The sequence below is a fragment of the Triticum aestivum genome, chromosome 5B (assembly GCF_018294505.1).
Source record: "Triticum aestivum cultivar Chinese Spring chromosome 5B, IWGSC CS RefSeq v2.1, whole genome shotgun sequence".
Lineage (NCBI taxonomy): Eukaryota > Viridiplantae > Streptophyta > Magnoliopsida > Poales > Poaceae > Triticum > Triticum aestivum.
Window position 1 is genome coordinate 37,391,335 of NC_057807.1, and position 26,992 is coordinate 37,418,326.

Sequence of the window (26,992 nt, forward strand, 5' to 3'; positions counted from 1 at the left end):
CCACCGTTCGCGCGACGGCCCGCCCGTCGATCTACGCTGGCCGTCACCGCCCTGCTCCGACCGGGACTCCTGCATCACCCCGACCCGGCGGCCTCGCGCCATGCGGCGGCCAATCATAGCCGCCCTGCCGCCCGCCGCCGCCGGCTTCATCTCGGACTCCACCACCACCACGCCTCCGCCGAGCGGCGTCCCCGACCTCACGCGCGATCGGCTTGATCACCCGCTCGCCGCCGCGATCCGCCTCATCTACGCCGCGCGATCGACCTGGCCCGTCAGTTACGCGCGCCTCCGCAAGGTCCCGTGAAGATCGTCCCCGAGTTCAGCGTGCCTCTCCATCGATCGAGCATCGGGCTGCCGCTGCATCGCCAAGTCGGGCCACAGCGCCGCCGCCCCGTGGTTCTCCTCGCGCTTGCATCAACTCGTGCGTCGCCGCTACGTCGCCCCTTCGGGCCATAGTGTTCCGATACGCGGTCCCCGTCACCGCCCCGAGGCCGTCCCCGTGGTTGCACTGACTCGCGAACCGCCGTTGCGTCTCCCCTTCGGGCCGCTGCGTCGCGGCATGCGGTCCCCGCCGCGCCCCGAGGTCTTCCCGCCGTCGCCCCGACCTGCCTGCCGCCGCTGCGTCGCCCCTTCGGGTCGTAGCGCCGCGGCCCGCGGTCCACTCCGCCGTCTCCGCGCGTCGACCTTCCGTGGTATGCGCCGCACCGTCTACCTTGGCGCGGGAACGTCACCGTCCGCGCCGGTCTTCGTCAAGCTGTCAGGGTTCTCGCCTACTTCGAGCACCGCTGCCGCGCTCCTAACCTAGCCGCCGCAGCCGCTGTCAGGCCGCCGCCGCCGCTCTTCTTTGGCCGCCGCCGCCGCTACCCACGTAGCCACCACAGCCGCCCGTCCACCTCCTTCGTCTTCGTCCAAGCACCAGCCCGTCGCCAGCGTCGCCGTCATCTCCCCCGACCACTTCGTCTACTCCGACCACCGTTGGTGACATCGGCCCCGTGCCGATGGACGCCGCAATCGTCGTCGAGTTCTTCTCTGCTGGCCCCTCTGATTTCTCCGACATGGCGTACAGCTCATGCAGGTCCCTCGTCTACGCATGCACGGTGCTGGCAACAGTGATGCGTGCCTTCATCCATGACGTGTCCCCGGGCCTGGCAAGCCTGGTCGGCGCTTCGTCAACTTCGTCTTCGTCCGTCTACGCATGCCCGGTGCTGGCAACACCGGTGCGTGCCTTCGTCTACGATGTGTCCCCGGGCTTGGCAAACCCTCCGCGACGCGTTGTCAACAACATCTTCTTCCCGGCGCACCCTACTTCGACACCACTGCGCCCATGACTAACTTGGCGCCCCCTTGCGCCAGCGACTCCACGGCGACTTCTTCGACACCGGCTACCCCGACTCGACATCGACCACGGCATTCTTCGCACGGCTACCTCGACCACGGCTCCACCACCCATGCTCTCGGCTACCTCGACAAACGGCACAAAGGGCTATCGCCTTGCTTGAGCAACCTCGTTGGTTGCCACGACTCCGTGATGTGTCGAACGTTACGACTGTGGGGGGGTGTCCGTCGGCTTGCCTTCGAATTCTTCTCCAGTCTCACCGCCTGCGTCGCTACCGTTGTGACTACGGGGGATGTTGAGTATAATGTTTATTAGGAAAGACGAGATAGGCTAGGATTTGTTCTGGCTTGTCTTGTACTCCAAGTAGATGATTGTACTCCTATATATATGCCCACGAGGCTCAAGCAATACAACGAACTATTTCACTAAATCTCTCTCTCCCTTCTAACTTGGACAACTTGCACCACCAGATTCAACAAATGCCTCAACCACAAGTTGTTATCCTCCATTGTGAAAGCGGTAATGGTGTCCTGCCCACCAAGATGAATGAGGAGAAATGGTGCCCAAAAAGAAGCCAGTGTATGGGTTCTCCTTGGTATGTGACATTCAAAGGTGATATCTCGATCATGCCGTGATAGTAGGCCGAGGGCATAAACTGCTACCAAGTCTGCCCCCAAGTAAGCTATCCAAATGGAGTACCTTAGGAACCTGTTGGAGCTATGCCGCCGAAGTCTTCCAGTAAAAAAGAGGTACAACTGCAGTGCGAAGCTGAGGAGCACAAGTTGTTGGATTTCCCACTCATTGAATAGTTCGATCAAGCTCTTCATTATGTAGAGCTTCCGTTGATTAGCCTGCCTGAGACCGGATACCTGATGCGCAGTACGATAATAAGTTCACTGCGGGTTTTGCAACATTATAAACAAATGAAAAAAAATAACGCACTATAGAGTCGCCAATAGTATGCTATAGCGTTCTGAGCAATGTCTCGCTAAATAGATCAGTATACAACGTCTTGCTAATAGCACGCTATAGCGCAATATCGCACACTAAAAGCGTAGTTTAAGGGCCACGTTATTTTTTCATAGCACCCTATTTTTTTCATTGATTATAAACCATATATATAGTACTCAGCAACATATTTTAAATATATATAAACCGAGCTTTTGTAACGGACTTGCCAAACCATTATATATGGAGCAGAGAGGTAAAACTTCCTGAACATATTATATAGCGAGAAGCGCTTCCGTACACCCCCCTACAAAACGTATAAAGGATAGTATGGACCTTTCACAAATTGTACGCACTTTTATATGTACTAGTAGAACGTATACGGTCTATGGTTCGTACAATTCCCGTCACACAACACTCCCTCATGGGCTCAGCCGTTTAGCTTTTTTTGGTTTTAAGCTTCAAAAAATTAGATGAGATGCCGTACGTGTGATTCGAACTGCAGGCCTCATGCACCATGCGTGGGTGCGCTAACCAACTGGCACAGCTAATGTCATGTGCAAAATAACCTTGTTTTAAACTTCTTGTCCGAGACAGATAACGCTAAGGAAAATATGCACCAACTCTTTGGTTTTAGTTTGTTTTATTTATTTTCGTCACGGTTTTTTAGTTTTCTTTTTTGTCCATAAAATACAAATAATTTTAGAAATTGCACAGAAATTTTGAAAAAGTATTCATGTCTTTCAAAGTTGCTCAGAATTTCAAAAAACAAACATTTTTCAAAATGAGCGAACAAAATTTTGAAACACGTATTAAAAAACAGTAACAAATTTGGAATTAAAAAATCAAAAAACTCGAACAAAATTTGAATTCTGGAAATTTTGAATTTATAAGAAATAGAAATAATAAACAAAAAATGAAAAGTCAATGAAAACGAAAATGGAAAAGAAGAAACAGAAATAACGTGGTTCACGACCTCTGAGAAGGTTCCCAAAGCCAGGAAAAAAGTGGCTCGGAAGCGGAGATTCCCAAATCCGAGAACATACTGTTTTCAGTTTTATCCCTTTGTATTTATTTTATGTTTACAATTCAAAATAACAATTTTAAGTACCTATTCAAATTAATATTTTAAATACTTTTTTTCCTTCAAACATACCATGGATGTCTATGATGGGCAATGCCCACTGGTTGGCAAAAGTTGGAATCATTTCAAGGATGTCCAAAAATATCATGTTCAATGTACAATGTCTGGGTAGGCCAGAAAGTTCAGTTTGAGAGCATGTTGTTTCTTGAAATCCCTCAAAAAAGGGTGATAAATGGTTGAACGTGTGACAACTTACATACACTGTAGACAATGGCTCAAGCTTAGCATGAATACCTAGCATGGGCATGCCCATCTGCATGCAAAAGTTTGGGTCATTTCAAGGATGTCCACAAAAATTCATGTTCAACAAAGATTGTTCGAGTAAGGTGAGAAGGTTCGTTTGAGGGCATATTGTTTTTCAACATCCTTGAAATGGTCTCAATTTTTTCCATGGCCTTTGATGACCAATTCCACACACCATGCCAAATTGATTTGGTTTTCAACAATTTCTGCAATTTCTAGATTTTTCAAATTGATCATGGTCTAAGTTTTTCTTTTTCCATCTTTTGTAGTGCGTCAGATATAACGCTAAAAAGAAAGACTTTGGTTTTTCTTTTCAATCGGGCTGGTTTTTTCTTTGGTTTTTACGCGGGTTTTTCTATAATTTTATTTTTGCTTTTGTTTTCTTGTTTCTGTTTTTGTTTCTTCTATTGATTTTGAAAAAAGCTCATCAAAAAATTTAAAAGAATTCATCGATTTAGAAGAAAAGCTCATTGATTTGGAAAAAAAGTTCACAGATTTGAAAAAAGTTCATTGACTTAGAAACAAAGTTCATCATTTATATATATTTAAGTTTCAAAAAAATCACCTATTTTTGAAATAATTCACAATTTTGTGAAAACAGGAACAATTTTGAAAAAAGGAGTTCACCAATTTGGAAAAAAAATTCAAATTTAAATTTTGTCATCTTTTTGTAAAAATAAATCATGAAAGTTAAAAAGTTCACGCATTTAAGAAAGAAAAAAGAAACAAAAAAGAAAAGGAAAACACTAACAAAAAATATTGCGCTTTTCCAGTGTTATATTTTAAGTCTAAAAAAACGTTCTTAACACCTGAGGTCATAGTGTCCAGTTGGACAGTGAGGCTGTGCTAATACGTGAGGGACCTGGGTTCGAATCGTGCAGCAAGCAACTTTTTTTGCGGTTTCCAAAAAAAGGGAAAAACGTATATGGCAGACGAAGTGTTTATAAAATATGACTACCATGCCCTTACTTATGAAGAGGTATGAGCTAATCTGAGCCGTTCTTGTATTTAGGGGGTGTACCGAAGCAGAAGTGTTATATAGCTGCTAATTTTTTTTAAATAATACATTTTTTTATTAATTTACAAAAATATTACGCTGATATAATATTTTTCGAAAATATTATCCAATCGGCCTGCAGCTGGCCGACTGAGCCTAGTCAGCCAGCTGCAGGCCGACAGGGCCTTCTCGGCCAACTGCAGGCCGACAGGTGCGCAATCGGCCACGCGTGGGCCGACTATTGGCCGAGACACGTCGCCCCGGGAGCTGTCGGCGTGGGCTGGGTCACGGGCGCCCCAGTCGGCCAGCTGCCGACCGATCGGCCAGCTGCCGACCGATCGGCCAGCTGCTGGCCGATAGGGAGCGGGCCCCCCAGCGCTGCCTCTCTTTTCTCCTTCTCCTTCTCCTTTCCTTTCCCCACCACGCTCATCTCTCTGTTCTTCGTTCTTTCTCTCTCTCTCACGAAATAGCTCCAATTAATACACCAAAATTACCCGGTTTTTTGCGGATTTGGCACCGTGAATGGGTTCTACATAGTTAGGGGAGCCAAAAGAGACCTCGATCTACTGATGGGGTAGCTTGTGGTGGTCGTGGTGAGGATTTTGTTGGAGCATTTTTTCAGCTTATTGGCGGAGGTACTGGCGGCGGTGGAGGTGGAGGTGGTGGTGGAGAAGCTGGGGCAGTGTGGTAGAGGTGAAGCTCCGGTAGTTCGGTGGATTTTTCGGCTCCTCTTCCGGTGATTGAAGGCCGTCGTTCGTCGTTCGCGCGCACGCTTCAACGGTATATTTCAACAAACATTTTATTTTTTGAAGTTGCGTGCAATTATTGTTATTTGGTCTAGTAGTAAACGTAAATATTTAGGTGGTCGTGATGAGCATTTTATTTCCCCGTTCCGGTTTCGGTGAGCATTTTATTTAGATGTCAACTAATTAGTTGTGTAAAAATGTGTAGTTGCTCCGGTAATATTCCAGACTATATATGGATGTGTACTATTTAGGATTGTCAATATTTGTAGTTGCTCCGGTTAAATCCGTAATATAGGCAGTCAGTCAAATATTAAAATCTTTCGTGGTGAGCATTTTATTTTCCCGTTTCGGTTCCGGTGAGCATTTTATTTAGATGTCAACTAATTAGTTGTGTAAAAATAGCAGTCAGGTAGGCGGCTATCTATGTCAAATGCTGGAGATGATGGTTACGAACAAGGACAGAGCAGTCAGGTAGAAGGAGGAAATGCTTATGGTTATGAACCAGGGCAGAATAGTCAGGTAGAAGGGGGAAATGCCGATGGTGAATACAATGGCGAGGTTGATGCTGATGAGGTAGATGGGCACATGCAGGACCAGATGGAAGAAGAAGACATTGATGTTGAAAGGGGTTATGCCGATGATTCTGACGAGTCAGATGAAGAAGAAAATGCAGCGTAGGTCCTGAATCCTGCATGGTGGAATCATGACTTCTCATCTGCAATGACCGTGAATGATGGACATGATTCAGCCTGGCAATATCATCAGAACAATATTGCAACTGGTGCTATGTATCCGAACAAGCAAGCCTTGAAGGATGCAATAATTAATTGGGCAATGTCCACGCAAAGGGTTTTCACAACTCAGCTGTCCAGTCAGAAATTCCTGACAATGGTATGCAAGAACGCAGATTGTCCCGCTAGGGTGCACGGATTTCTCCCTAAGTATGGCACAAGTTGGGTGATAAGTGACTTAGTTAATCACACTTGTCTTATTCCCTGCATCCCTCAAGATCATGCCAACCTTTCATCCACGCTTATTGCTCGGTTGTTTTACGATGAGATCGTGCAGGGCAAAGCTATGGAAGTGAAGGCAGTGCAGACAAAAGTCTTTGCCGGGTTCAAGTACAGAATTTCTTATGGAAAGGCTTGGAGGGCTAAGCATGCGGCGCTTGAGAGGAGATTTGGTTCTTATTTTGATGCATATGACTCTGTTGTCCAGCTCCTCCACACCCTGCAGGAGCGGAATCCAGGCACCTATATCGATATCCAAGACATGTTCATGCCAGAGTTCCCAACTATGAGGGTGCTACATCGTCTATTCTTCTCTTTCGGTGTATGCATCGAAGCTTTCAGGCATTGCCGACCGGTGATATGTATTGATGGTACTTTTCTCACAGGCAAGTACAAGGGTCAGATCCTGACAGCCATAGGTCAAGACGGCCAAAATCAAGTCGTCCCACTCGCATTTGCTTTTGTGGAGAGTGAGAACATTGAAAGTTGGACATGGTTCTTCAGGCGGTTGAAAATATCAGTTGTGAAGGAGAAGCCCAATGTGTGCATCCTTCATGATAGGCATGCAGGTATACTCAGTGCGATAAGGACACTAACAAACCCAGGCCCTGAGGAACAAGTTCCATGGCAGGACTTGCAGAGCCGTTGGTGCATGCGCCATCTCGGGGCTAATTTCTTCTCGCAGTTCAGAAATAAGAACCTAATGAATATGTTCAAAAAACTCTGCAAGCAGAACCAGTTATGGAAGTACAATTTGATACGCGACAGACTTAATGTGTGCACGTAGAGACACGTGAGGGACAGGAAAGCTGCAAGAGATGCAGCGGTGAGGGCACATGTTGAAGCAGTAGCTGCATAGTTGGCAACAGGAACAGCGGCCATGGAGGAGGAGCCTGTTGGGCTATGTGACTTGCCAGGCTTTGACCCACCTGGTACTAGGAGAAGGCTTGGGAGGTCGATTAAAACCTTCGAGCAGTGGATAGAGCATGAGCCTCTGGAGAGGTGGTCTTTGCTACATGACACACATGGAGCAAGGTACGGTGTCATGACAACGAACCTCGCGGAAACATACAATTTTGTCCTCAGAGGAAACCGAGCATTGCCACTTACAGCCATCGTTGAGGGTATTTTCTATGGCACCGTCAAGTATTTCAGAGATAGACATCAAAAAGCAGAGCAACATATCTTCAACAACCCGAATACACGGTATTGTGAAAGAGTCACAAAGTACATGGACAACAAGATGCAAAAAGCTAGGTCACATAGTGTAGTCGCCATCGGTAATCAAGAAAGAAGGTTTGAGGTCCGCTTAGCCAATAACAAATTTGGATGTGCAAATGAGTTGAGGACGCATGAGGTGAAAATTGGTAATGAAGCCTGGCCAACGTGTGAGTGCACATGCAACAAACGGAAATTGCTTCACCTACCTTGCTCACATGTACTTGCTGCTTGCGGGCAGCTTGGAATGGACGCAATATTGTTTGTGTCTCCATATTTTCTGAAAGATTCTGTCCTCAATACCTGGACTGGTGAGCTGATGGGTTTTCGATCAATGGGTAATTTCAACACCGTCAACCCCGCTGAAAGGCGTTACATTCCAAACCCAGAGCGTATGCATACAAGTAGAGGCAGACGGCAGTGTCAACACATCCGGAATGATATGGACGAATCTGAAGCAGGAGGTCCGACTAGGCAATGCATTCTATGCAATGAATTTGGCCATAGGGACACTAATTGTCCCACTTTCGTCACAGGGCGTGGACGAGGCAACCGGGGACGAAGAGGAGGTAGAGGAAACAGAGGAGTAAGAGGGAGAGGAAGAACCTAAGCTAGCAGTACTATGTTCTGAATTTGTATTAAGTGTGGCACTATGTTCTGAATTTGTATGAAGTGTGGCACTATATTCTGAATTTGTATTAAGTGTGACACTATGTTCTGAATTTGTATTAAGTGTGACACAATGTTCTGAATTTGTATTAAGTGTGACACTATGTTCTGAATTTGTATTAAGTGCGACACTATGTTATGAATTTGTATTAAATGTGACACTATGTTCTGAATTTGTATTAAGTATGACACTATGTTCTGAATTTTCATTAAGTATGACACTGTGTTCTGAATTTTAGGACAACAAGGAAGGGCGTGACTAGGACAACTGCTGAGTGGCTAGTAAGACTAGAGTCGTATGTTATAGAATGGGAGACAGCAAACACAAATCTATGGCACGAGAATCATAATTTTGAACTCAATGAATTCAATCTCTATTTGCGGCGCTACATGACCGGAACACGGTTACGCATCGTTGAGCACTCTCACCCAGAGGAGATACCTGATCCTACTCCGTCGGATACGTACCCGAGCTATGATACTTCAGGCTCTAGGCAATACGCGGTAAGATATATTTTCTTTAAGTAATGTTGTCACATACATTGGCGTGCATACTTAATAATCGTCCTGAAAATTTGCAGGCTACCTTGACCCACGAACTCTACAACGACGTGACCACCTTTGGACGATCACTGTCTTCAGGACCTCTTCTTCATCACCGTCCTGTCATACAACCCTTCTTGGAATGGATGCAGAACAAAATATGGGTTGTCTACGAGGCTATCACGTGCACCCGAAAAAGCGACGTTGTTCAGCACCAACCATAGCAGCCGCGTCCCTCCATGCACCGACATCAACCACGTCCACGTCTAGCACATCAGCCAACGACCAGGCCACCCCCTCCTGAACAACCTGGCAGTTCATCGTGGCAGCACCCACAGCACTATGGTCCCACGTCGAGCTTCGTGTTTTCTCCACAGCCACAGCACCACGGTCCCTCGTCGAGCTTTGTGTTTGAGCCAGAGCAGTCGTCACAGCCAGCAGGTGTGTGTCTTCATATTTATCGTTTTCAATATTAGTTCAGGCGGCATCAGACTTCATGACTTAAAGTTTCGTCGTGCAGGAGCCTATGGATATCACGCGTCTATGTCGGCATCACATGATACGTAGGGGAGTGATCATCATCTCGAGGATCACATATAGGCTCCGATGTCGCCGCACACCCACTGGATGAACATGTTTTCGACTCCTCCACCAGGCCCCACACAGGATACACAACATGACCAGGAAGAGTCTGAGATTGCTCCGCGCCCCATTAGGGCACCTGACAGATGGGGATGGACGCTGATTCCAGATCTGCCTCCCCGCCAGGCCAGACGTCGTCACTGACGCTTCTATCTATCAGTACAGACATTACCATCTATTTATGTGTGAGACTTATGTCTATTCTATGTATGAGACAAATGACTATGTACTTATGTATGAGACATATGCCTACTCTATTTTAGTACTATGTTATCCGAACTACAACATCATATTTAGATAGAACAGAATGCTCGTACAACAAGACAGTACAAACAACTACATAGAACTACATCTAAATTAAACGGTACGTACGAGTGAACTTACAACATACAACATAAAACTACATGAAGTCATCATCGTCATCCTCCATCGATGCAGAACTCTTGCCCTTCGACGATGAATAACTCTTGCCCTTTGACGATGAAGAAACCTTGCCCTTCGATGATGAAGAACTCTTGCCCTTCAAAGATGCAGAACCCGGAAGCGGCGGCATGAAGATATCATCTTCGTCCTCGCTCTCCTCAATCCATAAAGATGGATTATTTGCTAAAATCCTTCTGAAAGTTTCACTCTTCGGCACCACCACCTTCTTCCACCTTTCATGCAACCTAAGAAGTTCTTTACGTACCTCCACATAGGTCCTTTCAGGCCACCCAGACCTACGTAAGTGGTGAGCCAACTCATTCATTATGGTGTCACTACCGGTGAGTTCATCCCATGGTACTATCCTATTGTCCATCCTGAAATCGGTAGTTAGGCTCAGAAGAGTCCTGCTCATCCCAGGGTGAAAACTACGATCGAAAAGATAATGGGACATCTTAACTACACTACACTGGAATGCTTATCCAACTCCGTCTGAAGGGGGTTTTATAGGTGGCAGGAAAGAGTTGGCGGAAACATATGGCGGGAAACAGGTGGCGGGACAAAGTTGGCGGGAACATATGGCGGGAAACGCGTGGCGGGAACATATGGCGGGAAACGGGTGGCGGGAAAGAGTTGGCGGAACATATGGCGGGAAACGGGTGGCGGAAATATATGGCAATATGGGTGCATGCACCAGTCGGCCCACAGTAGACCAATTAGTTTCAGTCGGCCCACGGTAGACCAATTAGTTCCAGTCGGCCCACAGCAGGCTGACTGGAACCTGTCGGCCTACAGTTAGCCGACTGGACTTGAGCTGGCGGCCGACAGGCCACTCGGCCAGCAGCAAGCTGATAGGACGCCAGTCGGCCTGCTGTGGGCCGACTAGTTCCAGTCGGCCTACTGTGGGCCGACGGTGTATTATTTTTGAAAATAATTTTTTGGGCATAATATTTATGAAAATCAATAAAAAAATGTATTATTTAAAAAAAAATTAGCTATATAGCTAGCCTAGTAATTAATATCTCTGTACACTAACGTAAGACGTTTTTTCAGTTCGTACAAAAGGAGAAATATATAGCTAGCTGGGAGGCAAAGCAAGTTTGGACCGCGGACAGACTGCAGGCTAGAGGTTGGCCACACAATGCCTATTGTCGACTGTGCGATCAGGAACACAAAACAGCGGAGCATATCACGTTGCGATGCAGCTATGCGAGAGAGGTTTGGTTTCTTTTCTAGGGTACAAGTGACAAGATCTGCAATGTGGTGCACTCTGCAAATTCAGTTTCAGATTGATTGAAGAGGCTCTATACGCATCTTGGTGCGCCATCCAAGGCTGCGGAGGAAACAACCCTCTCAGCATACATTGCTTGGCACCTTTGGAAGGAACGAAACAGAAGGGTTCTTGAGAATTCTGAGATGACGCCAAGAACCTTGGTGAACCTCATTCTGGACGTACGATATCAAAATACTCAATGAGGCCTTCTGTCCAACCATTCCGGTGGCTGGGTAGAAGTGTGTTTGTAGGATGAGGTCTTGTTCCATCTGTAGCTCTCTGTGAGAGGGCAAGTTTGTTTTGGGCATTTTGCCACCTATTTATGTACTATGTACTTTTTCCCCTCTAATGCAAAGGTAGAGCTTCCGCTGTTATCGCCAAAAAAGTTTTGAAGGACGTATATATAGAAATATGACGCTAGGGGAAAATCCCAGACTAATCCATGGAACTGAGATTTGAAATCCAAAATATCAGGCTCATATATATTACCTTGATAGCAGGCTGACTCTTGGATTACTTCAAATTCTTTCAGGCAAAATGCCCGAGGCTTCATTCATGTGCTCTCTTGCGTTGGGTTGCGTTGGGGTTGAGGCAGCGTGCATTGCTTGGTCGAGTATTTTATTTGCCCTCCCTTTCGTACGTTGCCATATTCTTTTCTTGTAGGAGCAGGACGAGGGAGGTGTAAAGGCAAAAGAGGAACAAAGAAGCTTGGATCACATCTCTAGAGAGGTGTAGCACATGTTGATGGTATCCTTTAAAGTAAATATATGCATTTCTTGCAAGGAGAGCAACCACGTTTCAAGCAGAGATTGACGTTTCTCTTTTCTCTCGTTTCACTTTAAGATCATTTATTTTGCTTTTTGGTCAGTCTTTTATTTTCTTCTTGTAATTTTATTCATTTATAATTATATACGAAAATATCATGGAACATTATTCTATGTTCACAGGTAAAAAAGAAAGAGTGTGAAGATAATGGGCTGGTGCAGACGCTCTACCCACCGAGGGAGACAAGGCCGGGTGGCCTCGGACTTGCCTTCTTCCAGCCGCACGCCGGCAAGGAAGCGTGTGGCCAAGGCGGTGAGCTCCCGTGGAGTTTGCCTGCGCAACCGGATTATTTGTTGTGTTACATCTTCTGGAATATTCGCGGATGCGGCCATGGGGGGCGGTGTACGCAGCTCAGAGAGTGTATGTCAAAAGAACACATAGACTTTGTAGCGCTCCAAGAGACAATTAAGTCCGATTTCACGTATAGAGATCTTTTGGCGTACGATCCTCTCCAGCGTTTCGATTGGTTCTGGACCCCTTCCTTGGGTCTTTCAGGTGACCAACTGATGGGTTGTAATAAAGATATATGTGATGTAATTTTGTGGGAGCCTGGTATGTTTTATATTGCCGCTACTGTTCGTCACCGGGTTTCCCAGGCCACTTGGGTGTTTGTTAGTGTATAGGGGCCGTCGGACCATGCGAGGTCAGCTGATTTCTTGGGGGAAATTACAACTCTGGTCGGGGCCAAACGAGCGGCCAACCTGCCTGTAGTTGTGGGCGGGGACTTTAACTTGATCCGCTCGGGGGCGGACAAGAATAATGGCAACATAGACTGGGCTAGGTTGTCCCTTTTTAACAATGCCATTGCGGCCGCTGCTCTTAGGAAGATTACGCGTACAGGTGCAAGATACACTTGGACTAACAAACAGCGGGCTCCAGTTCGTTGTGTTCTCGATTGAGTTTTTTGTTCAAGTGATTGGGAGGCTCTGTTCCCCCTTTGTACCTTAGTGGTCGAGACGCGCATTGGATCAGATCATGTCCCTCTTATTCTGTTGTCAGGGGAGGACAGTGTGCGCCGCAGTCGTAGATTTTTCTTCGAGACAACTTGGTTCGAACACGAGGGTTTCTGCCAACTGGTCACGAACCGCTGGCCCTTGATTGGTAACATGGTAGGGTGCCAATGAGGACCAGTAGAGTTCTGGTCCTCTGCGGCAGCGGCCTTGCGGGCTTTCCTCAGGGATTGGGGGGCCAATCATGGCAGTGAGTCCAAAAGGGAAAGGGAACGCATCGTGGAAGAAATCGCGCGCCTTGACGCGCAGGCCGATGTTAGACCTTTTTCTGGCGACGAATGGGAGCACCGATACTCCCTGGAAAACCAGGTCCTGGCTATCCTTAGGGCGGAGGAGGAGTACCGGCGTCGTAGGGGCGGCGTCAAGTGGGTCGTGAAAGGCGGCGCCAACACAGGCTACTTTCACGCGTACGCCAACGGCCGTAAACGCAAGAGCACAATCCTAAGACTCCAGTCGGAGAACGGGATTCTGGTTACCCAAAATGAAATCGTTAAGCACATCTTCGATTTCTTAGTAGAGCTGTTGGGAACAGCCGAAGCTAAAGGGTTAAGTCTTAGGGAAGACTTATGGGGACCGGCTGAGCGTGTGTCTCAACAGGAAAATGACGCCCTTATGGTGTCCTTTACGCCTCAAGAGATTGATTTAGCGCTGGCTGGAATGAAGAACGACACGGCTCCTGGCCCAGATGGCCGGCCGATAGAGTTTTTCAAAAGGTTTTGGCCTCTCCTCAGAGACCTTTTCCAAGCTATTATTAATGGCTTTTCCCTTGGTACAGTAGACCTTGCGCGCCTCAATTATGGGGCGATTTGTCTGATTCCCAAGGTCAAAGGGGCGGATTGAATCAAGTTGTTCCGTCCGATCACGCTCATTAACGTCCCTTTCAAGCTTTGCGCCAAAGCTTACGCCTCTAGGTTAGCGCCGGTCGCTCAAAGAGTAATTCATAAGAGCCAAACCACTTTCCTTAAAGGTAGAAACATTCTTGAAGGGCCTATTGCTCTCACAGAGATAATCCACGAGTTAAGACGTCCATGGATTTCCTGTAAACATCTGAACAACTCAGTATCTTCTACCTGTATTGCAGACGGAAAATATGGTCATTTGCATGAAGAACAGAAAGTAGTCCGAAGTAATCATCATACCTCGTTCTTCAATCTTTTCATGGTTGCTTCATTGTCCTTGATCAACACGTATATTTTACCACGTGTGGACAGGGTGTTATCCTCAAGCTAGATTTTGAAAAGGCATACGACCACGTAAACTGGGAGTTTGTGTGGGAGGTCCTCCTCAAAAAGGGTTTTGAGGCAGGGTTCGTCCACCGGATCATGCACCTGATCTCGAGTGGCAACACCTCGGTTACTGTCAACGGCGAAATGGGGAAGTTTTTCCGTAATAGGAAAGGGTCACTACAAGAAATATGTCAACTTGTGACCACCACTATTGGTCACTGAATGGTCACTGTTTTCAATCTGTGACCTTTTTGTGACCAAAAACATAAGGTCAAAAGGTGGCCATCGTTAACTGACTATAGCGACCTTTCTTCTGGAATGGTCGTAGACGTTTATGACCAAAATATGTCTACTGTGGTGTTTTGGTCACTAGCAACCTCCCCAGGCCACGTAGGCATCCAGCGTGGCAAGCTGATGTGGCACAAGATTCAGCCCGGTCCGATTAGGTGTTTTACATGGGCCGAGCCCATTAATTCAGCCTTTTATTATTTTTTCCTTGTTAATTCTGGTCGGCTTCATGGGCCAAGCCCAACGTTGTAGCCTTTTTTATTGTTGGCCCGTGGCCTTTTATTATTTATTGCTTTTCTATTTTCAGCCATTATATATTCAAGCTGGTCCCACTAGTCAGATGGGTCCCACTTGTCATGATCATCTCTCAAATTGGTCCCACATGTCAGAAATGTACAAAATTGACAGATTATTTTCATAAGTGGACCCATTGGTCAAGTTTCTATTTCACAAGTTTTCAGATCACATACATAATCAAAAAGAACACATAAATTTCATCAAATATACCACTAAATAAATCTATTACAATCTTTACAACACATATATGCTACAATATGCTACTCTTCAGTAAGTAGAACTTGACGGCTTCACACTTCACGGCTTCACACTTGCTTCACACTTCACACTTGAGCATCTGTAAAAGAGGAACAACAACAAATTTAAATCTCAATTGCAGTATAGGCCATATGCAGAAGCAGTTCAAAGTTGAAACAACATCAATTAAACACACGTGCACAGAAAAATAGGAGTCAAAATGCAGTATAGGAACAGGACAAGGAAACTCCTGTTATCAAATCAACACACAGCTTGTAGCAAAACAGCAACAGCATACATTATAATGAGAGTAAGCTTGAATCAAACAGCATAGAAACATGTGGATATCTCATGTGAGCATCATGCCGTGGTTTTATTAAACAATGATACAGCAACAGAATACAATATCTTCAATGCAAATTATGGTACTTGTAGCAAAACAGTTTGAAACAACAACTACACAATACATTATAATGAGAGTAAGCTTGAATCACACAGAAAAGGGAACAGTTTCGAGTTTAAAAGTTAATGCAAATTGATTTTCCAGTAGCAAACATTGACAGATTGCTGCTAGTGCATACTAGTATGATTCACACCAGAGCAACCATCCAATTCGATGAGCACATAAAAGTAATTTAAGTGGGCAAAGATCCCCCCTCCCCCACCACAAATCTACAGGAACAGAATAGCTACACTGCGTCAACAAACACAACCGAGCTCACATGCAGTAAGACCAAAGCAGAGGCATACATGCATACCAGCAAGAGAATTGCTCCTGTTAGCTGCTGTTGCTGCCACAAAACGCATGACACATTAGTTGCAGTATAAGCTATGGCTCTGGATTCTGGACTGAGATCCAACACGACGTACGTACAATGAAGTGCAGATATGCAACTAGCAGGAAATCTAAAATACTTGAGATATAGGTATGCAGCAAGAACAACAGGCAATGCAATGATAGTATGAGAGCACTATACCTCTGGAAGTAAAAAGAACATAATGCAGCGATGTGCAAGTCACTGAACTTCATAGCAATAACCTGCCACAGCTCAGCGCTTATGTACTTCAAGCTGTCAAAAGCATAGAGAGCCTCTCCATTGGCCTTGTTGACGAGTTGCCATGGCAGGGTAGCCTTCCTAATCCTTGACCCTTGTGATGTACTTCATGTCCAGTGTTGCATCATTTGTGTATATTCAAATCAATCAACTACTTGATCAGGGGGAAAATAGTACGTACATAAAAATTTGCTTGAGCAAAAGCCAAACAGGATTATTGCTTTTCCCCAATTAGAAAAGGACAAGGCAGAACAAGATAGAACAAAGAATAACAAAAGTAACAGGTATTTAGCGAATAGCGGTCTCAACGTGTTATTGTGACATGTGGTTGCCAAATATGGAGTCGTACTATACTCATGGACATTAAAATTAATAATCTACAGCAGGAAGTGTTTTTTCAGCATGACAGTTGCTTAGTTATTCATGAACTTGTAAGTGTTTATCACCAACTCTCCTCAAACTAAATTTACATTGAACAAGAAAGGAATCAGTATCATATCACCAACTCTGCTACAGTCATAGTGCCCTCCACATGTTTATGTAATAATTTTACACTGAACAAGAAAGGAATCAGTATCATATCTCTCAATTTGTTGCTGCACATCTAGCAAGAATAGATTAATGCACATACCTAATAAGCAAACATCACAACATGGCATGATATATGACCCTAATCCACTGGATCATAAAATTAAGACCGCAAGACCATTTTCTCGCACCCAGAAGTGAGGATTTTCTCGCAACAACCAGAAGCGTAGCTACAACGACAGTAAGTGCTGCCCAATTAAACTGGGACACCTAGATTTTGGGCACGCAAAATTTCAAACTTATCAGCAGCATCGCATGACATCAACATGGACATGATACTGATTACCTACCAAGACATGGGGATGTTGGGGAACGTAGCAAAAATTCAAAATTTTCCTACGTGTCACCAAGATCTATCTATGGAGAGACTAGCAACGAGGGGAAGGAGAGTGCATCTGCATACCCTTGTAGATCGCTAAGCGGAAGCATTCAAGAGAACGGGGTTGAAGGAGTCGTACTCGTCGTGATCCAAATCACCGAAGATCCTAGTGCCGAACGGACGGCACCTCCGCATTCAACACACGTACAGCCCGGTGACGTCTCCCATGCCTTGATCCAGCAAGGAGAGAGGGAGAGGTTGAGGAAGACTCCATCCAGCAGCAGCACAACGGCGTGGTGGTGATGGACGAGTGTGGCAATCCTGCAGGGCTTCGCCAAGCACCACGAGAGAGGAGGAGGACTTGGGAGAGGGGGAGGGTTGCGCCAGGGGCAAGGGTGAAGCTCCCATGCGCCTCCCCACTATATATAGGGGTGGAGGGGGCTGGTTTCTTGCCCTCCAAGTCCATTGGGGCGTTGGCAAAGGTGGGAGAAAAGAAATCACATCATTTCCTTCCCCACCGATTGTTACCCCCCCTTTTTAGGGATCTTGATCTTATCCCTTCGGGATATGATCTTATTCCTTCTAAGAGGGGATCTTGGTGCGCCTTGACCAGGAGTGTGGGGCCTTGCCCCCACTACCCACGTTCATGTGGGTCCCCCCCATGCAGGTGGGCCCCACTCCGGAACCTTCTAGAACCTTCCCGGTACAATACCGAAAAATCCCGAACATTTTCCGGTGGCCAAAATAGGACTTCCCACATATATATATATCTTTACCTCCGGACCATTCCGGAACTCCTCGTGACGTCCGGGATCTCATCCGGGACTCTGAACAACATTCGGTAACCACATACAAACTTCCTTTATAACCCTAGCGTCATCGAATCTTAAGTGTGTAGACCCTACGGGTTCGGGAACCATGCAGACATGACCGAGACGTTCTCCGGTCAATAACCAACAGCGGGATCTGGATACCCATGTTGGCTCCCACATGTTCCAAGATGATCTCATCGGATGAACCACGATGTCAAGGACTCAATCGATCCCGTATTCAATTCCCTTTGTCTAGCGGTATTGTACTTGCCCGAGATTCGATCGTCGGTATCCTGATACCTTGTTCAATCTCGTTACCGGCAAGTCTCTTTACTCGTTTAGTAACACATCATCCCGTGATCAACCCCTTGGTCACATTGTGCACATTATGATGATGTCCTACCGAGTGGGCCCAGAGATACCTCTCCGTTTACACGAAGTGACAAATCCCAGTCTCGATTCATGCCAACCCAACAGACACTTTCGGAGATACCTGTAGTGCACCTTTATAGCCACTCAGTTACGTTGTGACGTTTGGTACACCCAAAGCATTCCTACAGTATCCTGGAGTTGCACAATCTCATGGTCTAAGGAAAAGATACTTGACATTAGAAAAGCTTTAGCATACGAACTACACGATCTCTGTGCTAGGCTTAGGATTGGGTCTTGTCCATCACATCATTCTGCTAATGATGTGATCCCGTTATCAACGACATCCAATGTCCATGGTCAGGAAACTGTAACCATCTATTGATCAACGAGCTAGTCAACTAGAGGCTTACTAGGGACATGGTGTTGTCTATGTACCCACACATGTATCTGAGTTTCCTATCAATACAATTATAGCATGGATAATAAACGATTATCATGAACAAGGAAATATAATAATAACTTAATTTATTATTGCCTCTAGGGCATATTTCCAACAGTCTCCCACTTGCACTAGAGTCAATAATCTAGTTCACATCGCCATGTGATTAACACTCACAGGTCACATCGCCATGTGACCAACATCCAAAGAGTTTACTAGTGTCACTAAACTAGTTCACATCATCATGTGATTAAGACTCAATGAGTTCTGGGGTTTGATCATGTTTTGCTTGTGAGAGAGGTTTTAGTCAACGGATCTGCAACATTCAGATCAGTATGTACTTCGCAAATCTCTAGGTCATATTGTAAATGCTGCTTCCACGCTCCACTTGGAGCTATTCCAAATGGTTGCTCCACTATACGTATCCGGTTTGCTACTCAGAGTCATTCGGATAGGTGTTAAAGCTTGCATCGACGTAACCCTTTATGCCGAACTCTTTATCACCTCCATAATCGAGAAACATGTCCTTATTACTCCAAGGACAATTTTGACCGCTATCTGGTGATCCACTCCTTGATCACCTTTGTACCCTCTTGCCAGACATGTGGCAAGGCACACATCAGGTGCGGTACTTAGCATAGCATACTATAGAGCCTACGTCTAAAGCATAGGGGACGACCTTCGTCCTTTCTCTCTTTTCTGCCGTGGTCGAGCTTTAAGTCTTAACTTCATACCTTACAACTCAGGCAAGAACTCCTTCTTTGACTGATCCTATCTTGAACAGCTTCAAGATCATGTCAAGGTATGTGCTCATTTGAAAGTACCATTAAGCGGTTTTTGATCTATCCTTATATATCTTGATGCTCAATGTTCAAGTAGCTTAATCTAGGTTTTCCATTGAAAAACACTTTTCAAATAACCCTATATGCTTTCCAGAAATTCTACATCATTTCTGATCAACAATATGTCAACAACATATACTCATCAGAAATTCTGTAGTGCTCCCACTCACTTCTTTGGAAATACAAGTTTCTCATAAACTTTGTATAAATCCAAAATCTTTGATCATCTCATCAAAGCGTACGTTCCAACTCCGAGATGCTTACTCTAGTCCTTAGAAGGATCGCTAGAGCATAGCTTTTAGCATCCTTAGGATCGACAAAACCTTTCTGATTGTATCGCATACAACCTTTCCTTACGAAAACTGGTAAGGAAACTCGTTTTGACATCCATCTGCCAGATTTCATAAATGCAGCTTGTGCTAATATGATTCCGACGGACTTTAAGCATCACTACGGATGAGAAAATCTCATCGTAGTCAACTCCTTGAACTTGTGAAAAACTCTTCGCCACAAGTCGAGCTTCATAGATGGTGACATTACCATCCACGTCCGTCTTCTTCTTAAAGATCCATTTATCTCAATGAATTGCCTATCATTGGGCAAGTCCACCAAAGTCCATGCTTTGTTCTGATACATGGATCCTATCTCGGATTTCATGTCTTCTAACCATTTGTCGGAATTTGGGTCCATGATCGCTTCTCCATAGCTCGTAGGTTCATTGTTATCTAGCAACATGACCTTCAAGACAGGATTACTGTACCACTCTGAAGCAGTACGCATCCTTGTCACCCTACGAGGTACGGTAGTGACTTGATCCAAAGTTTCATGATCACTATCATAAGCTTCTACTTCAATTGGTGTAGGTTCCATAGGAACAACTTCCTGTGCCCTGCTACACACTAGTTGTAGTGACGGTTCAGTAACCATATCAAGGCTCCACCATCCTCCCACTCAACTTTTCGAGACAAACTTTTCCTCGAGAAAGGACCCGATTCAAGAAACAATCCCTATTGCTTTCGGATCTGAATTAGGAGGTATACCCAACTGTTTTGGGTGTCCTATGAAGATGCATTTTATCCGCTTTGGGTTCGAGCTTATCAACCTGAAACTTTTTCACATAAGCATCGCAGCCAAACCTTTAAGAAATGACAGCTTAGGTTTCTCTAAACCATAGTTCATACGGTGTCATCTCAACGGAATTACGTGGTGCTCTATTTAAAGTGAGTGCGGTTGTCTCTAATGCCTAACCCATGAATGATAGTGGTAATTCGATAAGAGACATCATGGTATGCACCATATCCAATAGGGTGCAGTTATGATGTTCGGACACACAATCACACTATGGTGTTCCAGGCGGTATTGGTTGTGAAACAATCTCCACAATGTCTTAATTGTGTGCCAAACTCGTAACTCAGATACTCATCTCTATGATCATATCATAGACATTTTATCCTCTTGTCACAATGATCTTCAATTTCACTCTGAAATTACTTGAACCATTCAATAATTCAGACTTGTGTTTCATCAAGTAAATATAATCAACATCTACTCAAATCATCTGTGAAGTTAGAACATAACGATATTCACTGCATGCCTCAGCACTCATTGGACTGCACACATCAAAATGTGTTACTTCCAACAAGTTGCTATCTTGTTCCATCTTACTGAAAACGAGGTTTTTCAATCATCTTGCCCATGTGGTATGATTTGCATATCTCAAGTGATTCAAAATCAAGTGAGTCCAAATGATCCATCTGCATGGAGTTTCTTCATGCATATACACCAATAGACATGGTTCGCATGTCTCAAACTATTCAAAACGAGTGAGTCCAAAGATCCATCAACATGGAGCTTCTTCATGCGTTTTATACCAATATGACTTACATGGCAGTGCCACAAGTAAGTGGTACTATCATTACTATCTTATATCTTTTGGCATGAAAATGTGTATCACTATGATCGAGATTCAATAAACCACTCCTTTAGGTGCAAGACCATTGAAGGTATTATTCAAATAAATAGAGTAACCATTATTCTCCTTAAATGAATAACCGTATTGCGATAGACATAATCCAATCATGTCTATGCTCAACGCAAACACCAAATGACAATTATTCAGGTTTAATACTAATCTTGATGGTAGAGGGAGCATGCGATGTTTGATCACATCAAACTTGGAAACACTTCCAACACATATCGTCAGCTCACCTTTAGCTAGTGTCCGTTTATTCCGTAGCTCTTTTATTTTGAGTTACTAACACTTAGCAACCGAACCGGTATCTTAATACCCTGGTGCTACTAGGAGTACTAGTAAAGTACACATTAACATAATGTATATCCAATATACTTCTATTGACCTTGCCAGCCTTCTCATCTACCAAGTATCTAGGGTAATTCTGCTCCAGTGGTTGTTCCCCTTATTACAGAAGCACTAGTCTCGGGTATAGGTTCAACCTTGGGTTTCTTCATTAAAGCAACAGCTGATTTGCTGTTTCATGAAGTATCCCTTCTTGCCCTTGCCCTTCTTGAAACTAGTGGTTTCACCAACCATCAACAATTGATGCTCCTTCTTGATTCCTACTTTCGCGGTGTCAAACATCGCGAATATCTCAAGGATCATCATATCTATCCCTGATTTGTTATAGTTCATCACGAAGCTCTAGCAGCTTGGTGGCAATGACTTTGGAGAAACATCACTATCTCTTCTGGAAGATCAACTCCCACTCGATTCAAGTGATTGTTGCACTCAGACAATCTGAGCACAAGCTCAACGATTAAGCTTTTCTCCCTTAGTTTGCAGGCTAAGAAAATTGTCGGAGGTCTTATACCTCTTGACGTGGGCACGAGCCTGAAATCCCAATTTCAGCCCTCGAAACATCTCACATGTTCTGCGACGTTTCGAAAACGTCTTTGGTGCCTCAACTCTAAACCGTTTAAGTGAACTATCACGTAGTTATCAAAGCGTGTATGTCCCATGTTCGCAACATCCACATATGACGTTTGGGGTTCAGCTCACTGAGCGGTGCATTAAGGACATAAGCTTTCTACTGTCCGCATAATTGCTACTGTCAACTTTCAACTATATTTTTTCTAGGAACATATCTAAACAGTGGAACTGAAGCGCGAGCTTACGACATAATTTGCAAAGATCTTTTGACTATGTTCAGGATAATTAAGTTCATCTCATGAACTCCCACTCAGATAGACATCCCTCTAGTCATCTAAGTGATTACATGATCCGAGTCAACTAGGCCGTGTCCGATCATCACGTGAGATGGACTAGTCATCATCGGTGAACATCTTCATGTTGATCGTATCTACTATACGACTCATGCTCGACCTTTTGGTCTCTTGTGTTCTAAGGCCATGTCTGTACATGCTAGGCTCGTCAAGTCAACCTAAGTGCTTCGCGTGTGTAAAACTATCTTACACCCGTTGTATGTGAACGTAGGAATCTATCACACCCGATCATCACGTGGTGCTTCGAAGCGACAAACTTTCGCAACGGTGCACAGTTAGGGGGAACACTTTCTTGAAATTTTAATGAGGATCATCTTATTTACTACCATCGTTCTAAGCAAATAAGATGCATAAACATGATAAACATCACATGCAATCAAATAGTGACATGATATGGCCAATATCACATTGCTCCTTTTGATCTCCATCTTCGGGGCTCTATGATCATCATCGTCACCAGCATGACACCATGATCTCCATCATCATGATCTCCATCATCGTGTCTTCATGAAGTTGTCTCGCCAACTATTACTTCTACTACTATGGCTACCGGTTAGCAGTAAAGTAATTACATGGCGTTGTTTAATGACACGCAGGTCATACAGTAAATTAAGACAACTCCTATGGCTCCTGCCGGTTGTCATACTCATCGACATGCAAGTCGTGATTCCTATTACAAGAACATGATCAATCTCATACATCACATATCATTCATCACATTCTTCTTGGCCATATCACATCACATAGCATACCCTCCAAAAACAAGTTAGACGTCCTCTAATTGTTGTTTGCATGTTTTACGTGGCTGCTATGGGTTTCTAGCAAGAACGTTTCTTACCTACGCAAAAACCACAACGTGATATGTCAATTGCTATTTACCCTTCATAAGGACCCTTTTCATCGAATCCGTTCCGACTAAAGTGGGAGAGACTGGCATCCGCTAGCCACCTTATGCACCAAGTGCATGTTAGTCGGTGGAACCTGTCTCACGTAAGTGTATGTGTAAGGTCGGTCCGGGCCGCTTCATCCCACAATACCGTAGAAACAAGATTGGACTAGTAACGGTAAGCATATTGAACAAAATCAATGCCCACAACTACTTTGTGTTCTACTCATGCAAAGAATCTACGCAATAGACCTAACTCATGATGCCACTGTTGGGGAACGTAGCAAAAATTCAAAATTTTCCTACGTGTCACCAAGATCTATCTATGGAGAGACTAGCAACGAGGGGAAGGAGAGTGCATCTACATACCCTTGTAGATCGCTAAGCGGAAGCATTCAAGAGAACGGGGTTGAAGGAGTCGTACTCGTCGTCATCCAAATCATCGGAGATCCTAGTGCCGAACGGACAGCACCTCCGCGTTCAACACACGTACAGCCCGGTAACGTCTTCCATGCCTTGATCCAGCAAGGAGAGAGGGAGAGGTTGAGGAAGACTCCATCCAGCAGCAGCACAAACGGCGTGATGGTGATGGAGGAGCGTGGCAATCCTGCAGGGCTTCGCCAAGCACCGCGAGAGAGGAGGAGGACTTGGGAGAGGGGGAGGGTTGCGCCAGGGGCAAGGGTGAAGCTCCCATGCGCCTCCCCACTATATATAGGGGTGGAGGGGGCTGGTTTCTTGCCCTCCAAGTCCATTGGGGCGTTGGCAAAGGTGGGAGGAAATAAATCACATCATTTCCTTCCCCACTAATTGTTATCCCCCCTTTTTAGGGATCTTGATCTTATCCCTTCGGGATATGATCTTATTCCTTCTAAGGGGGGATCTTGGTGCGCCTTGACCAGGGGTGTGGGGCCTTGCCCCCACTACCCACGTTCATGTGGGTCCCCCCATGCAGGTGGGCCCCACTCCGGAACCTTCTAGAACCTTCCCGGTACAATACCGAAAAATCCCGAACATTTTCCGGTGGCCAAAATAGGACTTCCCATATATATATATATCTTTACCTCCGGACCATTCCGGAACTCCTCGTGACGTCCGGGATCTCATCCGGTACTCTGAACAACATTCGGTAACCACATACAAACTTCCTTTATAACCCTAGCATTATCGAACCTTAAGTGTGTAGACCCTACGGGTTCGGGAACCATGCAGACATGACCGAGACGTTCTCCGGTCAATAACCAATAGCGGGATCTGGATACCCATGTTGGCTCCCACATGTTCCAAGATGATCTCATGGGATGAACCACGATGTCAAGGACTCAATCGATCCCGTATTCAATTCTCTTTGTCTAGCGGTATTGTACTTGCCCGAGATTCGATCGTCGGTATCCTGATACCTTGTTCAATCTCGTTACAGGCAAGTCTCTTTACTCGTTCCGTAACACATCATCCCATGATCAACCCCTTAGTCACATTGTGCACATTATGATGATGTCCTACCGAGTGGGCCCAGAGATACCTCTCCGTTTACACGGAGTGACAAATCCCAGTCTCGATTCATGCCAACCCAACAGACACTTTCGGAGATACCTGTAGTGCACCTTTATAGCCACCCAGTTACTTGTGACGTTTGGTACACCCAAAGCATTCCTACGGTATCCGGGAGTTGCACAATCTCATGGTCTAAGGAAAAGATACTTGACATTAGAAAAGCTTTAGCATACGAACTACACGATCTCTGTGCTAGGCTTAGGATTGGGTCTTGTCCATCACATCATTCTGCTAATGATGTGATCCCATTATCAACGACATCCAATGTCCATGGTCAGGAAACTCTAACCATCTATTGATCAACGAGCTAGTCAACTAGAGGCTTACTAGGGACATGGTGTTGTCTATGTACCCACACATGTATCTGAGTTTCCTATCAATACAATTATAGCATGGATAATAAACGATTATCATGAACAAGGAAATATAATAATAACTTAATTTATTATTGCCTCTAGGGCATATTTCCAACAGGGGACGCATTAACTAAAGATAATAAACAGAAAATACAACAGAGAGAGTGCCTCTCTCTTATCAGCAGCATCTCGTGATGCAACTCACATACTGAACTAGCAACTTAATTGTTCAGTTTACTCCACCATGGCAAAAAAACATGTTATAGTTTCTGAATTCATAACATACGCCATGACAGTCGCGACTTGCAATAAGTAAAAGTATTTTCTTCTACAACTGCGTGTAAAAACAGAGGATGATGTGTTGTAAAACAGTCCCTAATCACCATGTTGATGTCCACCTTGTACACAGGTATCTTGGGGTACTGCCTGCTCATCTTCTCGATCACAGGTGCCATCGCCCGACCTGCAACACCAAACAACAGAACAGTAGCTCTCTCCAGTCACACACTGAAATCCCAATTCATGGCACGGAGACGGCACTTACACGAGCCACACCAGACAGCCGTGTAGTAGAAGACGGCGGGAAGCTTCTCCACTGCAAAAGGCAACACACGTGAGAGGGAAACTTGCGCACGCATAGTACTGTCAACAACAGTGTGAAGAATCGGTAGAAAAGCTAGGGCGAGAAGGGAGGGGGTCGGCGCCTCACCTTGCACCTTGGCATGGATGTCCTCGAAGGTGTCCGCGGAGCCGACGACCACCATGCTGGAATTGCCTACGGGAGCCAGGAAACGAGCTATCCATCAGCCAACGACAACCTTCAGTGCCGGCTCAGGGCCACGGGGAAGCGAAGGATCGGCAGGAGGAGGAGGCGGTTCAGACGTACCTGTGGACGACGACAAGAAGAGGCGTGTCGGGGAGGAGGAGGAGGAGGGGCGGGTGAGCTACTGCGGGAGGACGAAGTTGGGCGGGTGGCCTAAGGGAGGATGACCACCGGGCGTCGAGGGAACGAAGCCCCATCACCATGGCTGCCAAATCCCTCCCTCCGGATCGAGGCTGTGTCCGCCAGATCGGCGTGTGTTGGAAATATGCCCTAGAGGCAATAATAAAAGTATTATTATATTTCATTGTTCATGATAATTGTCTTGTATTCATGCTATAACTGTATTATCCGGAAATCGTAATACACGTGTGAATACTTAGACCACACTATGTCCCTGGTAAGCCTCTAGTTGACCAGCTCGTTGTGATCAACAGATAGTCATGGTTTCCTGACTATGGACACTGGATGTCGTTGATAACGGGATCACATCATTAGGAGAATGATGTGATGGACAAGACCCAATCCTAAGCATAGCATAAAAGATCGTGTAGTTCGTTTTGCTAGAGCTTTGCAAGTGTCAAGTATCTCTTCCTTCGACCATGAGATCGTGTAACTCCCAGATACCGTAAGAATG

General features: G+C 45.3%; 1 pseudogene; it reads right to left on the reverse strand.

Annotated features, from left to right (window-relative positions):
• LOC123114596 (uncharacterized) overlaps nt 1-26,561 on the reverse strand; it is a 33,418-nt pseudogene extending 6,857 nt beyond the window's left edge.
• Nucleotides 26,562-26,992: the final 431 nt, after the last annotated feature.